Source organism: Hipposideros armiger, unplaced genomic scaffold, assembly GCF_001890085.2.
Source record: "Hipposideros armiger isolate ML-2016 unplaced genomic scaffold, ASM189008v1 scaffold_15, whole genome shotgun sequence".
Taxonomy (NCBI): Eukaryota; Metazoa; Chordata; class Mammalia; order Chiroptera; family Hipposideridae; genus Hipposideros; species Hipposideros armiger.
Genome location: NW_017731365.1, coordinates 943,110 through 957,468, shown reverse-complemented (window position 1 = coordinate 957,468; position 14,359 = coordinate 943,110). Strand labels below are relative to the sequence as shown.

General features: G+C 39.7%; 1 pseudogene; it reads left to right on the top strand.

The window, feature by feature from the left end:
• The first annotated feature begins 452 nt into the window (after positions 1–452).
• On the top strand, positions 453–4,990 carry LOC109371776 (glucosamine 6-phosphate N-acetyltransferase pseudogene; annotated as a pseudogene).
• The last annotated feature ends 9,369 nt before the right edge of the window (positions 4,991–14,359 follow it).

The following is a 14,359-nucleotide window of genomic DNA, read 5'->3' as shown; positions in this document are numbered from 1 at the left end:
ATGCGTCACTCGTCTGGCCCAGCCCTGCATCCCTTTTAATCCTCCAGTATTCTCTCCCAACTCTATCCCATGCTTATAATGATGGCATTCTAGCCACACAAGCCTCCTGTTTTAGCTTCTTCTTACTTGGACCTTTGCTCAACTGTATTTGCCTGTTAACTCCTACTCACCTTCAGGCGTCAACTTAAATGTTACTCCCTCTCTGAGGCATTCCCTGCTGTCCTAATTCTAAATTAGGTTCTCTTTAGGTTCTTTTCATTTCTGGCACTCTCACAATTAGTAATTGTATATTTATATGTATTTTGTCTACTTTAAAATTGTCCTTCTCCTTTGCTTTGCCCACGAGTGCAGGGCTCATGTCTGTTTTGTTCACCACTATATCCCGAGCCCCTAGTCCAGAGTTTAAAACACACTGGGTGTCCAATAAATATTTGTTAAAATAAATGAATGAAATGGTTAATTCAACTCTTGAACTTACTATGTTGCAAAATGAGAAAGAAGAGATGGAGAAGAAAGGCAAGAAGGATGTGCGCAGGTAAGTGTGGAATTCAATGGAGAATGGCTCCTCCTCTAACCCTGAGTAGTGAGAGTGAGAATTAAGTGTTATACACAACAGTGGAAAGAACCCTTGTGAAGAAGTCAGATCATCTGGTTCAGTGACTTCTCCGGCCCTCAGTTTCCTCGTTTATAAAATGCAGGAGTTGGATAGAAAATTTCATTAGTACTGCCTCTCCCCCTTGCAGCATTTGGAAATATATAGGGGTATTTTCCATAGTCGCAATAATTGGAGACCACTATTGGCATTTATGAGTTCAGAACACCATAAATGTTAAATGTCCAGCAATGTATGAGATAGTCTTAATCCTGTATCATCCAAAATAGCAGTGTTGAGAAACACTGTAACAAGATTCTGTGAAATCTAGGCACGGCCTGCGGGTCCCCATTTTGTGATACTTCATAAGCTATCTTCCAGGCAAATGCTTTTGTGTTTAAATTACCTTATTTAATGAATTATGTATTTATAAGGCAAACTGCTTGATTTAGTCTGTGATAAGAATTCAAAGGTACATAATATCAGGGCATAATTGATATTTGAGTTATATATTCCACAGGAACTATGTAGAAGGTATCATATTTCTTTGTTAGCCTCCTTCCCCTTCCTTTTTTTCTTATAGAGCACAGTAGTTTTAAATGAGTAGGTAAGCATTTCTCCAAGAAATTTAAAGAGCTTGATGCTACTGCATTTCCTTATTAGATATGTAGGTAGAAGTCAGTTTACATTTGGGAAACTATTATGGACTGAATGTTTGTGTCCCCCAAATTCCTGTTGAAGCCTTAACACCCAATGTGGTGGTTTTTTGGTTGTTGTTTTTTTTTGGTTTTTTGGTGGTGCTATTTTGAAGTGGAGTCTTTGGGAGGTAATCAGGTTTAGATAAGGTCTGAGGGTGAAGCCTCCATGATGAGATTAGTCCTTACAGGAAGACTTTTTATAAAAGGAGGAGAGACCAGAGCTCCCTGTCTCTGTGATGTAAGGACAGTGAGAAGGGGGCCAGCTGCAAACCAGAAAGAAATCCCTCACCAAAGAACCAAGTTGGCAGGCGCCTTAACCTTAGACTTCCCAACCTCCAGAACGGTGAGAAATAAATGGCTGTTGTTTAGACCACCCAGCCACCCAGTGTGTGGTGCATGGTCTTTTGTTATGGCAGCCTGCGCTGACTGCTCCAGAAACTAAGGCTCAAAGAAGAGAAACATTAAAACTACACAGAAACCCTCCTGTGGCAAGGTTGATATTTTCAGTGTTGCGCTTCCTAGCCTAACGTTTCACCCACCAGCACTGGCTCTTCAGTTGTAGTAGTTAAGGAGACTCTTTGCTAAGTGTAGTCGCATCTTCACAATTCTAAGGTCCTTGCCTTCTCTAAAATGCTATGTTGTTAAAAATAAATATGGTAGAAACTACACAGATGTCCATCAACTGACAACTGAATTTTTAAAAAGATGTATATCCATACAATTAATTGAATTATTCGGCCATAAAAAGGAATGAAATAACCAACACATGCTACAACGTGGGTGAATCTTGAAAACATTATGCTAAGTGAAAGAAACCAGTCACAAAAAAACACATATTATATGATTCCATTTATATGCAATGTCCAGAAAAGGCAAATCTATAGACAGAAAGTAGATTAGTGTTTTTTTTAGGGCTAGGGGTAATGGGGGGATGCGGGAGTGATATCTAAAGGATATGGGTTTCTTTTTGAGGTGATGCAACTTCTAAAATTGACTGTGGTGAGTGGTGATGTTTGTAAATATACTAAAAACCATTCAATTATACACTCTAAATGGGTGAATTATGTGGTATGTGAATTATATATTGATCAAACTATTTTTAAAATGTGAAAATGTGTTCAACTTCATAAATAAATGAAAAAACAACAGTGAGCAATCATTTTTCATCCAGCAGATTGGCAAACATATTCAAGTCTATAATACTTATCATGGGTAAGGGCGTGGCAAAGTTGGTGCTCCTGTGCACTTTGGTAGGGGTGTAAATTGAGACAACTTTCTTGGGGGAAAGTTTGATAAGATCTTTCCTGATTCAGTATACACACACTTTCGATTTAGTCATTCCACTTCCAGGAACTTGTTCTACCGTACATTTATCGAGCATGAAAAGAATTTTTACATTGATTATACTAACAAAAATTAAAACAACCAAAATTCCATTAGAAGAGAATAATTAATTGAGTAAAATAAATTATAAATCTATATAAACTATGAATTCTATGCAGCTGTTAAAAACATGAGGTGCAGAACATTCTATATAACTAGCTACTGTTTTGTGCAAAGAGGGAAGAAAATAAGAATATATATGTATGTATGTATTAGCATAAAGGAGGATACACAGTAAACTAATAGCATATAAGGTTACCTGGGAACTAGGTAGATGGTAGATAGAAGTGGATATGAGACTTTTCACTGAATACCTCTATATTGTTTTATTTCTGAACCATGTGAATATCTAACCTAAAAAAAGTTAAATTAAAATAAGGATATAACTGAAATAAAAGAATAAAAATATCCACAAAACTAAAATTCAACTTGTACAAGATACATTAAGTGAAAAAATAAGTTTCAGAATAGTGTGTACAAAAAAGAATATTATGTACAGCACTCTTTCATTTGTTTGTTCAACTAACAAATACTTTTGAGTCCCTAATTTATGTTCTAGATACTAGAGATATGGAAGTAAACTAGGCAGCCAAGGCTCCTGCTATCATGGAGATTACATTTTATTTTATTTTTTTACAGTGAAAAATTTGAATATTTAGAATTAGCCAGCTGGACTCAGTTTAGATGATCCCAATTTTGTTGGCAACATCCAAAGCATCATAGTCAGGAGCCAGTCAAACATACGCTTTCTTCTCTCTTATCAGGCCTGATCAGGGTGTCGACCTTGACCACTTCAGTGTTATAAAGCTTCTTCATAGCCTGTTTGATCCCGTGCTTGTTGGCCTCGACATCCACAATGAATACAGTGTATCGCTGTCTGCTATCTTCTTCATGGCTGACTCCTAGTTAGGGGGAACTTGATGATGGCATAGTGGTCAAGCTTGTTTCTCCTGGGGGTGCTCTTCAGCGGATAGGTAGGCTGCCTGGGAGCCGCAGTGTCTTGGGCCATCAGAAGGTGATTGACGAGCAGATCTTTGTGTGTGTGTGTGTGTGACTGTGGACGCCTTTCCGCACTGCGTTCTTTGTCTTCAAAGCCTTGCTTTGGCTTCGGCTTTGGGAGAGAGGAGTGCTTCCTTCTTCCCTTGCTTTCGGGGCCATCTTCAGGAACAGATTGCATTTTAGTAGTGAGTAGGTAGGTGAGCGCATCAATGAACAAGGTAATTTCAAACAGTGATAGAAGAAAGAAGCAAATAAAACATGGTGATGAAAAGTGACTTGAATTGGGGAATCGTTACCTGATGGATGCCACAAAAGGCCGCTCTGAGGAAGTGACATATATAAGCTGACACCTGAATGAGGAGGACCTGGGACAAGAGAGTGGCCCAGGAAGATAACCAGTGAGTGCAAGGTCCTCCAGACTGGAACTATTATAGACGGCAAGTTTGAAGACCTAGAATATAGTCTGTACAGCAGGTAGAAAGTGGTAGAAGAGGAGTGTTAGTCATAGGACGAATTATGGGTTTAAACAAGATACTATCTAGGGCGGTGGCCATGACTGTGGTGCGGGAGGTAGAGGAGGAGGGGCTGGCAGGATCTGAGCCAGTGCTGTGTTCCTGCATGGGTGAAAGTCCACAGAGCCCCGCCTGAGAGGAGCGCTGATGGCGGGGCCTCTAGCAACCTTACTGCAAAGACGAAACCTGATGAAACAACTAGGTTTGACCGAAGTCTACTCAAAAGAGTGGACTGGAGCCAGAATATAGCTACGTTTTCTCCAGACGTTTTCCCAACACATCCTGGAGAAGGTTTGGTTTTGAGGCCTCTTTGTACTGCTAACTTAAATAGAGGGGTTTTTAAGGTACTAGATCAGCTGACAGAGACTAGAGTTGTCAATCCTGAACAATTTATGCAATCTTTGGAGCACATGAAGAAACCTGGGAATTATTACGTTACAGTTGTGGAAGATATGACTTTAGGACAGATCTTTGCTATGGCAACTCTGATACCAGAACATAAATTCATCCATTCCTGTGCTAAGAGAGGAAGAGTAGATTTTGTTAGTGATGAATGCAGAAGAAAGCAGCTTGGAAAACTTACTAGCAGCCCTTACTTTGCTAAGCAAGAAACTGAACTGTTAGAAGTTTACCTAACTGTTGAATGTCTACCACAAAGTTTTGGTTTCCATAAAAGTTTGGATATATAGTACCTGAAGAAAACTACATGTGTCAGGGGTTTTTAAAGTAAAAAGCTTTAAAGAAAGACATTTGTCAAAGGAGATAATGCAACAAGGCTATATACCCTCCCTAGAGTTCAAATAATATTTTGCAGCAATCCAGTGACTTCTATAAATATTGGATTGAAAAAAAACACTGTGAAACAACAAATATTATGACATTTAGAAGATTTCTTAAGGATGGTTGGGCATGCTGTGAGTTTAGATTAAAAATGAATATTATATATGGTCCGGCTGAGTGACGCATTGGTTAGGATTTGGCTTGGGATGTGACTTCTGAGCAGCAGGGCCCCGGTTCAGATCCCACTTGAGGGCCAGTGACGCTGCGCCCTGTACAGCTAAGATGGTGAACAACAGCTCGACCTGGAGCTGGGCTGTCGTGAGTCGCCGGCGACAGCATAGGTTGCAGTGGGGCTGGCTGGCAGCGGGTGTGCGCTTTCGTGAGCTGCTGTGAGCTGCCATGAGCGGCTGTCCAATGGCCAGCGAGCGACTGCCTCAGCCGGGAAGAGCGCAATGATCACAATACCAACATGGGCCAGTGAAGCAACGTCCTCCACAACTAGACTGAAGAACAAAAGGTCAGCAACATGTCTGTTCCCCTCGCCCGATCCCCCAACACTGTTCCCCTCTCCCAATTCCCCAATAAAATCTTTAAAAAAAAGAGAATATTATAAAGAGGATGATTTTTAACCAAAGGAATATATTTTTAACTGGAATATTTTCTTGCATTGTATTTTTTTAAAGTTTGGCTTAATTTCTCGGTAGTCAGAGTATAGCTAGTAAGGAGTTATGAATTTATGTACCGGGGTGCCAAATAAAATGTACACAATTTAAGAGATGTTATCTATGTATTACTTTTTGAAGTTGAATTGAATTATGGTAGCAATGTGTAGTATGATGTTCACTGAAAAGATGCCATTAATCAAATGAATGCTAGCACCATTCATCGTATTACAATTTTAATACAGTTTTTTTCTCTTAAAATGTATTTACATTTTTTTTGGCATGCTCAATATTTGCTATCTGTACTGCTCATTTTTTTAAAAGCATGCAATGAATAAGGTTATTTCTTATCACATTCATAAAATTATTATTTTTGTTTCAAAGAAACATATCTAAATACCAATTAAGGGTGTGTCATTTCCCATATATTATTTGAAATTGGATAAGTTATATATAACTTATAAGTGTAGAACAGTCCAACATTTATTGATCCTAATACTGTGTTGGCAAATAACCTGGTCAGCCTTTTAAAGTAGAAATGAGAATTAACTTATAAAATGTGACAAGATTCAAAGTAAAACAATTTAAATGTACATCTAAAAGTTTATATAATTCTAATGTAGATAAAGTACCACCTGTCTTATATGTGAAATATAATAATTACTCATTTGTTTAAAATAACTAAGAGCAAATATAAGATACTTGTTAACAGTGAATAGCAAATTCTGACATATTATGTATTTCTAACCTGATTTCTGATTTTCTCATACATGTCTGAAGGCTGTCTTATGAGGAACATTTTTATGAAAAATAGATTACAAAATTGACTGGAATATTTAAAACCGTATTATACTGTATTTGTTACATTCTTAAAATGTTGATTGAAGCTTTTCTATTTAATGTGATTATAATGGTGTTATTCTGGTCACTATCCTGTTTTGATTTTATTTATTTTAATGATTTTTTTTAAGTTGAAGTAGGAATTAGATACTTTATTAATGGTTCTAATCTTTTGTATTTTATGTTACATTAAACCTGTTCATGTGATGAAAAAAAAGGACAATACATATGCTTATGTATAAATAAAAAATATCTGGAAGGACATACAATCATTCATATTATAAAGTGGCTATTTTGTAGGTGGGAATTAGGGATGATGGTCAGTAGGACTCTAATTTCCTATCTTCCAGTAGGATTTAGATGTTTAAAAGTATTGAAAAATGCATAAAGTAAGAAATATGCTTCAAAAAAGTTTTTTTTATTATTTTTATATTTTATTTTTTTTTACATACGGAGTGTTGAGTAGTAAGTAATCTAGCAAAGTGAACACTGCACCTAGATTCTAGAATCTTGATGATGCCTTTGGTTCTAGTCCCTCTAGTGGCGATCATGAGGTAGTGCCGGTGACTGGGTCCAAGCACAAGCTTTTAGTGAGAGTTAAAGCATCGTTAATGGAACTCTGAAACACTTAGAAGTTTGAATTCTTGAAATTGTGTGATCCTTGTCAAGTGGTGGGTGGGAAATACTCCCAAATCGCTACAGTGATAGTTACAGTCGCCTATGGTATATCACGAAGCAGGGGGTCAGCAAAGTCTTTAGATTTTAAAATTAAAACATGAGGAAAACTCTCCAGTTCAGTTGTCTTCCAAGTGTATGACTTAGATATCCAGACCTGTTGGGAGCCGTCTCAGAGTAATGAGACTCTAGGCTGACTGCAGGTAGAGAATGGTAGGTGACTACAGACCCCCATGTTCTGTGTGCTGAGGAAAAGACTGCAAAACTGCTTGTTAGCTGAACAGCAAAAGAGGAACTGCTAAATCAGTAACCCAACAATGCCCAGCTCATCTCCTGTGCCCTGGAAAAGCAGAAGTTCCTAAACCACAACCACCAGACCCTCAGATGTCATTGTCTATGGACTGATCAACTTTGAGACTTCCTACCATGGACTTAAGAACTTTGAGAATTTTCTATCATGGACTTGCTGACAGTTGCTATTTGCTTCAGTTTTACTTTACTTAAAATACATTATTAGTCTATGCTATGTAATCATGTGTTGCAAAGAGATTATCTTACTCCCAAACCCCTGCGTCAGGAACATTCGTTCCTCATTCCCCAAAAAACCCCCCTACCAAATCCCCTATGCTCAGATAAGAAATTATTCCTGGTAAAACAGGAACTTGTTTTCTATATAAGCGATATGCCTTTTAATAAACGCTGTCACTGGCTGCCATCCGCAGTCAGTGAACCTCATAATCCCAACTTTGCTGTCTATGCCATTCTTTCTTTTCTCATTTCCTCCCGCCAATCAATCCTGCTCAGGGACTGTTCGGTGGGTTCCTGGCCTGATCATCCAGGTGCCCCGGCTGTCGAGCCGGCTCTCGACACAGGCCCTGGTCACCACCTCTTCTAAGGTGTTGCTCAGGCCTACGCTATCCTGTCTTCTCTCCACCTGGACAAGCTACGTCTTCCTCCTCTCTTGGTCAGCTCACACCTCCTACATAACTTCCCCAACAACTCACTTTGCCCCCTCCTTAACTCATCCCTTAGCACTTCCTGGCCGGGATAAAAACAGCTGACATTTAGGGTGCTGTCACTGGGTGCCAGATACCATGTTAATTCATATCACCTCGTTCAATCCTCAGATCAACTCTGTGATGTAGGTGCTGTTATCATCCCCCTTGGAGAAGGGCAACCTGAAGTCTAGGCCATAAAGCAGGATCACAGCTGGTAAATTGTAGCTTGGAATTGAATCCCTGACTCTAGACAACATGTATTTAAGCAGCAATCTATACTTGAATATATTGGCTTTTTATTTGGATAGATACTGAGTATGTATTGGGTTGTCAATATTTTAATCAGTGTGGATCATGGGTCATAAACTCAGATGTGTATAGGGGCCAGGATGTGAGTGCAGAGAACTTGATATGAAAGTCTTTATTTTCTCAAAGGAGTATGTCCTTTTTTCTTGAAACAAGGGGCCTTGCTTTATCTTTTGTTGTTCTACATTTGATAAAAATAGGGATCAAGAAATACTTCACTTTCCTCTTAACTCGATCACAAAAAATGTAAATGATAATGTCTGGCACTGACCCTTGGCCTCAGCATCAGAGCAACAGGAAGTTAGGCGCCTGAGACAAACTCATTAGCATAGGCCCCATCTAAACGGGGTATTTGCAGCTCAGCTCCAGGTAGATGTTGTCCCTGGAAATGGCAAGTGAACCCAAGATTGTCAGATAATCCAATTTTTCAAGAGGAGGTCATTTTAGGCAAAACCTCCCAATTTTAAAACATTGACAACTAATTCACAATGTTTTAGGAACGTGGTTTGGTAGGCCTGACCTGTGGGTCACAAGTTCAATCTTGTCTCTTTAATTGCAATGCAATTTCCTTGTGAGGAACCACTAAAACAGACTCCTTTTATATCTTCCACAGTGCTTGGCACATACCATGTACACAGAGTTTTGCTCATCCATGAAGCTGCTCATAAGTATTATTCTATATTTAGGTTTCAATTTCTTTCTGCAAACATTCATTTGGCAAGCTTGGGCTTTCAGAGAATCATATGGTATCTATGAATTTATCACTGAATCAAATAGATTCTCTGAATTTACCAAAGAGGATGGGGCCTAGGATATAGAAAATTATTCATTGGGTGTTTCTTGTTTTTATTTCATTACTATTTCCTGATCATCAGATTAATATCCTTGGTAGGTCATACCTTGATGTACATTAGACTCACTGGGGAAAGCTTTAAAAAATACCCATGCCCCACCCCCAGAGACTCCATTTTATAATAATTGCTCTACAGGAGGGTCCTGGCATTGGTATATGTGTATATGTGTATACATATAGGTATATGTATGTGTATGTGTGTGTGTGTTTGCATATTCACCAAGTGATTATAATGTGTAGCCAACCTAGAGGCTCATTGGTCTAGGTTTTGGGACCCAAGACTCATAGGACCACAGAATCACAGATCTTACGCCAGAAGTTATGAATGGTTTAGTCCAGTTTCATGCCCATAAGTCACTGTTTTCCAAAAACTACCATTGTATCTGATTTGACTACTACTATATTACTGCCAACCTTAAAAATTAAACAGCCAAAGTTACTAGACAGGCAACTGAGTTTATTTGGGAATAGCAGAGGAATTGCAATTTAGAATATGCAAACTATGGCGAACCATAGGCAAATCCAAAAAGACAGTGGGGAGGGGCCATGTCGGGCTCCAGGAGAAAACTGGGGAGGGTTGTTTTGAACTGGAGCTCATTAGCGGGAAGGAGCTTGAGGTTGTGGCGATTTCTTCTTGGCAGCAAGCAGTTGCTGTTGCAGAGAAGATGGGCAGCTGACCACTATTGAGAAAAACAGGGAGGGGATTTTCCTTTTTTCTACTGATTATATGAACTGCTGGTGCTGGTTATGTAAGTTGCAGTGTACGTGTGTGAGAGCCCTCCCTTCGTGGCTGCCTGATGCCATTTTGAATGAGGTTTCTTTTATATATGTTCACATTTCCCTCCTTAAATCAAGATCTTTCCTCAGAAGCCAGGGCTGGCCGAGTGGCTCAGCTGGTTAAGAGCTTGCTCAAATGTGTGAGCTCTGAGCAACAGGGTTGCTGGTTCGATTCCCAGCCCGAGCTGAGCTGCCAACAGGTGGCAGGATGGCTCAGCTGAAAAAAAAAAAAAAAAAAGATCTTTCCTCAGAAGCAATGCTGATCAAGACTCAGGTTTACCCTTTTTAGTATTTTGTGCCTCAGTGCCAGGAAGGACCTTTCCTGGTTATCATGTCCCACGTCAGAGGGCAAGCGCATAGTGATTGGAAACCATTTAAGGCCACATTTGAGTAACAAGAAAGGTAGAAGAGAGAATGCTCAAGCACTTCCTACTCAAAGTTCATATCTTGTCCGTGTTCTAAGCATTGGAGGTCATCTAGAAGTGTTGGGCTAGTATCATCCTATTGGGTATTCATTTCTATAGAGGTTTGATAGGCAACAGGTACAGAACTTTAAAATCATTATACACAACAAAATGAACAGAATAACAAATCCAGTTTGTATACAGACCCTAAACCAGGAGCCTAAACCTGCAGGTAAGCAGCTAAATAGGTTGAAAAACCAGGGGTCATCAGGTGAAATTTGTTGTAGTTAGTTGGGATTTGTTGATTGGCCCTTTTGAGACTAGGGTCAGTGCTGTGTTCCGGGAACATTTAGGGAGAAACCATTCTGTTCTATGGATTTTGTTCTTGAAGGCTGTATGGAGAGGGGTTGTTGTGTTAGAATGGGGAAACAAATAGGTATTGAGAGTTACAACAGGGAAAAGATCAAAACAGGGTGTGGGGGGACTTTGTATGCAGGAGCCTTCCTCTATAAGTGACATTGATGGGAGCGAAAAATTGGTTATAGGGAGGACTAAGGGATCATTGCTATTATGAATAGATTGAGATTTCTGATGACAAATCCAATAATTGGGAGGTTTCCCCCTCTTGCAAAGGATTGGGAAATGTGGACAAGGGCATTGTCTTTCCATGAAAGAGAGTGAGACGGGAAAGCGAGAACCAGCAACATGAAAAGAGCATAGAGGCCTGGTCTGGTCATCTTGGGAAAGCTGTCTGCCTTGGATGATGTTGTCAGCTTCAGGCCCTGGAAATCTTTAGTTTTAGATCTCCAGTCAGTGAACAAGTGCGTTTGGGTTGTGGAGCTTTCTTTAGGTGTGATATGAGAATCCAAGAATCTATTCCTTGGAGCTTGGCAGTGCAGGGGTAGGTTAGTAGCACTTAACAGGAAGCTTCCCAATGAGGCTGAAGAGAGTCTTTTTGGAGGTGTCTTTTCCAATAAATGAAATCTCCAGGTTGTAAAGCGTGGTATTTGAGGTCTTCATTTCCTGGGAGCATGCTGTGAAAAGATTGCTCTACTAAAGCATGGTTATTTTCAATGGATGTTATTAGACATTTGCAATACTGAAATATGTCTCCTTTTATTAGTTGTGGATCAAAAGAGGCAGGAGCTTGGTGCTTGGGGCATCCAGGCATTATGTCAAAAGATGAGAGCTTATGCATTCAGAAGGGGTGGATCTGAGATTTAGAAGGACTAACAGGGATACTTTTGGCCAAGGTGTCTGGAGGATTTCCACAAATTTTACCAATTGAATTTTGATGATGCCATTGGTTTGCTCGACTAGTCCTGAAGACTAAGGATGATAAACACAGTAAAAAGGCTGTAGAAATGGCTAAACAACATGGACCTGCTGTAATATTTGACTAGTAAAATGGATTCTCTAGTTGCTATGGAGATCATGAGGGGTTCCCCAGATAGGAATGATTTTTTTTCCAATAGGATTTTAACTATTGATGAGGCAATAGCTTGCTTACACGGAAAGGCTTCAACCACTTTAAAAGGAGCTGATATTACACATCTAGCACAGTGTTTGCCACTTTCATCTTTCAAATAAGAATCATTGGTGATCAGTGAACTATGAAAAGTTGGCGTTATCCAGAGGAGTTTCCTGTAAGTCACTGGGGGTAAGTGGCGGTGGTGGGGTGGTGGAGGGAGGGAGGGTGATTATCTGTTAGTATTGCTTGGGGGACTGGAGGGTCCTGGAATGCATAAGCAGTTTATAACAGTCCTTTTTCCAATGTCCTGGGTGTTTGTTTTACAGTAATGGCAGTGGGCAGGTGGGTTTTGTTTACGGGCTTCCATCTGTTGAAGTTGGGGATTAAAAACTGTAGTGGTTTTTCTTTCAGTTGAATCATCTAGGGTGTGGGTAAGCTGGTTTGCTAAACTGACTCTGTAATGCACATAGTGTTCCTTCCTATTCTAGTCCTTTTAATTAAAGGAGAAAGATTTCAGTTTAGCCCATTGATGAACATGGAGTTGAAGGGTAATTCAGTGGTTTCATCCATAGGGAGGCTGGAATATTCTTTAAAGACAATCTGGCATCCATTATAATAATCATATAGGAGTTCTTAGGGTTTCTGAGTGCAAGCCAGAATCTTGTTCGAACTGACTGGCTTTGAGAAAGCCCTAGGAATTGCCAAACTGAGTTGCTTAGCAAATCCCTGAGCCTGATCATATAAAGCAGGAGGTTGGTCCCTAATTTGCAGTTCTAAGTGTTGGGCCTTGTCTTTGCTGACAAGCATATGGATTAGTTGGTATAAATGAGATAAACCGGGTTGATAACATCTGAATGACCACATTAAATTCCTCTGCAAATCTATGAGGCTCCTCAGTTACTTTGGGAAAATCCCTGACTGTGGCTAGTAGTTCAGCCTTAGTCCAGGGAACATAAGAAATTAGAGGGTTAGCATCTGGATCCTCAGAAGGCCTAATTTTCTTAGGGGAGGAGGGAGAGGGGAGAGGTTCAGAGAAAGAGGAAAGGTCAGGGAGAAGATTAGAATGAGGAAGTGGAGGGTATAGAAGAGGTGGGGGTGGTGCAAAGGGGAACGAGGAAGCTGGTGCTAGAGAGAGAGAGAGTATGGAGGAGGGGAAAAAGAGGCCTCAGAAGCTTCTTTCTCTTCTTTCAATTGCTTGTTCACCTCCGTTAATGCAGAAACGATATTTTGTAGAGAGGCAATTTCAAAGCCTTGGATGAATCTGGAATCCTCCAGGTGCCAACTAAAATAGGTGTCCCATTCAGCCTGTGTAATTTTAGAGTCATGGCCTTCTAATTTGGTTCTGAGGAAAACAAGTTTGGAGAGCTCAAATGTTCCCATGGTGGCCATTGGAGTTCTAGATTAACTTCAGTTAGGTTGGTCTAATTGGTTAAAAATGCACAGGTGGAGGAACCATCAAATATGAATATAAAGCTGGCTCGGGTCCTGGAAGGAGGGTGATCCTCGGAATGTTTACAGGCTTGGAATCCCATGACATAAAACAGAATCAGAAAATGAGTCTTCACCAAAAGAAGGATGAGGCCTTTATGAAAATAGATCCCAACTTCCGACACCACAGTAATGTCAACCTTAAAAATTAAATGGCAATGTTACTCAAGCGGCAATTGAATTTATTTGGCAGTAGCAGAGAAATTGCAGTTTGGGACATGCAAACTATGGCAAACCTAGGCAACTCTAAAGAGACAAAAGGGACAGTCAGCTTTTATTGGGTTCCAAGAGGAAACTAGGGAGGGCTGTTTTGAATGGGAGCTCATTGGTGGGAAACGAGAGTTTGAGGTTGTGGAAGTTTCTAATTGGCAGCAAGCAGTTGCTGTTGCCGAGGAAAGAATGGCTGTTACTGAGGCAAACAGGGAGGAGAACTTTCTTCTTCCCATTGATTGTATAAGTTGGTGGTGCTGGTTATATACATTGCAATGAGTGGTATGAGCAGTACATGCGTGAGAGCTCTTCTTTCATGGCTTCCTGACTCCATTTTGAATGAGACTCCCTTTATTTATTTTCACATTACTAACATACTCCACTGCAATTCTATTTGAGAAGAGGGAAAAAGAGCTGAAATGTCAGGGAAATATATAAGTGCTTGTTTCCTGAACATAATCAAGTGACTGTTCAAGGAATTTCATTCTGTTTAAAATAAACCTTTTATAGTAATAGAAGCCATGAAGTAATAACTTGGTGGCTTTTCCTTTAGTAACAAATGGCATATTAACCACTTTTCTATGATCATTAAAAATGAATTATTATTTTTTAAATAGAAAATACACACAGTGAACATTCAAAAGGTATAAAAGTAAAGTCTACCTCCCATTCATGTAATTGGGCCCTTCCTGAAGGCAACTAATTCTTATG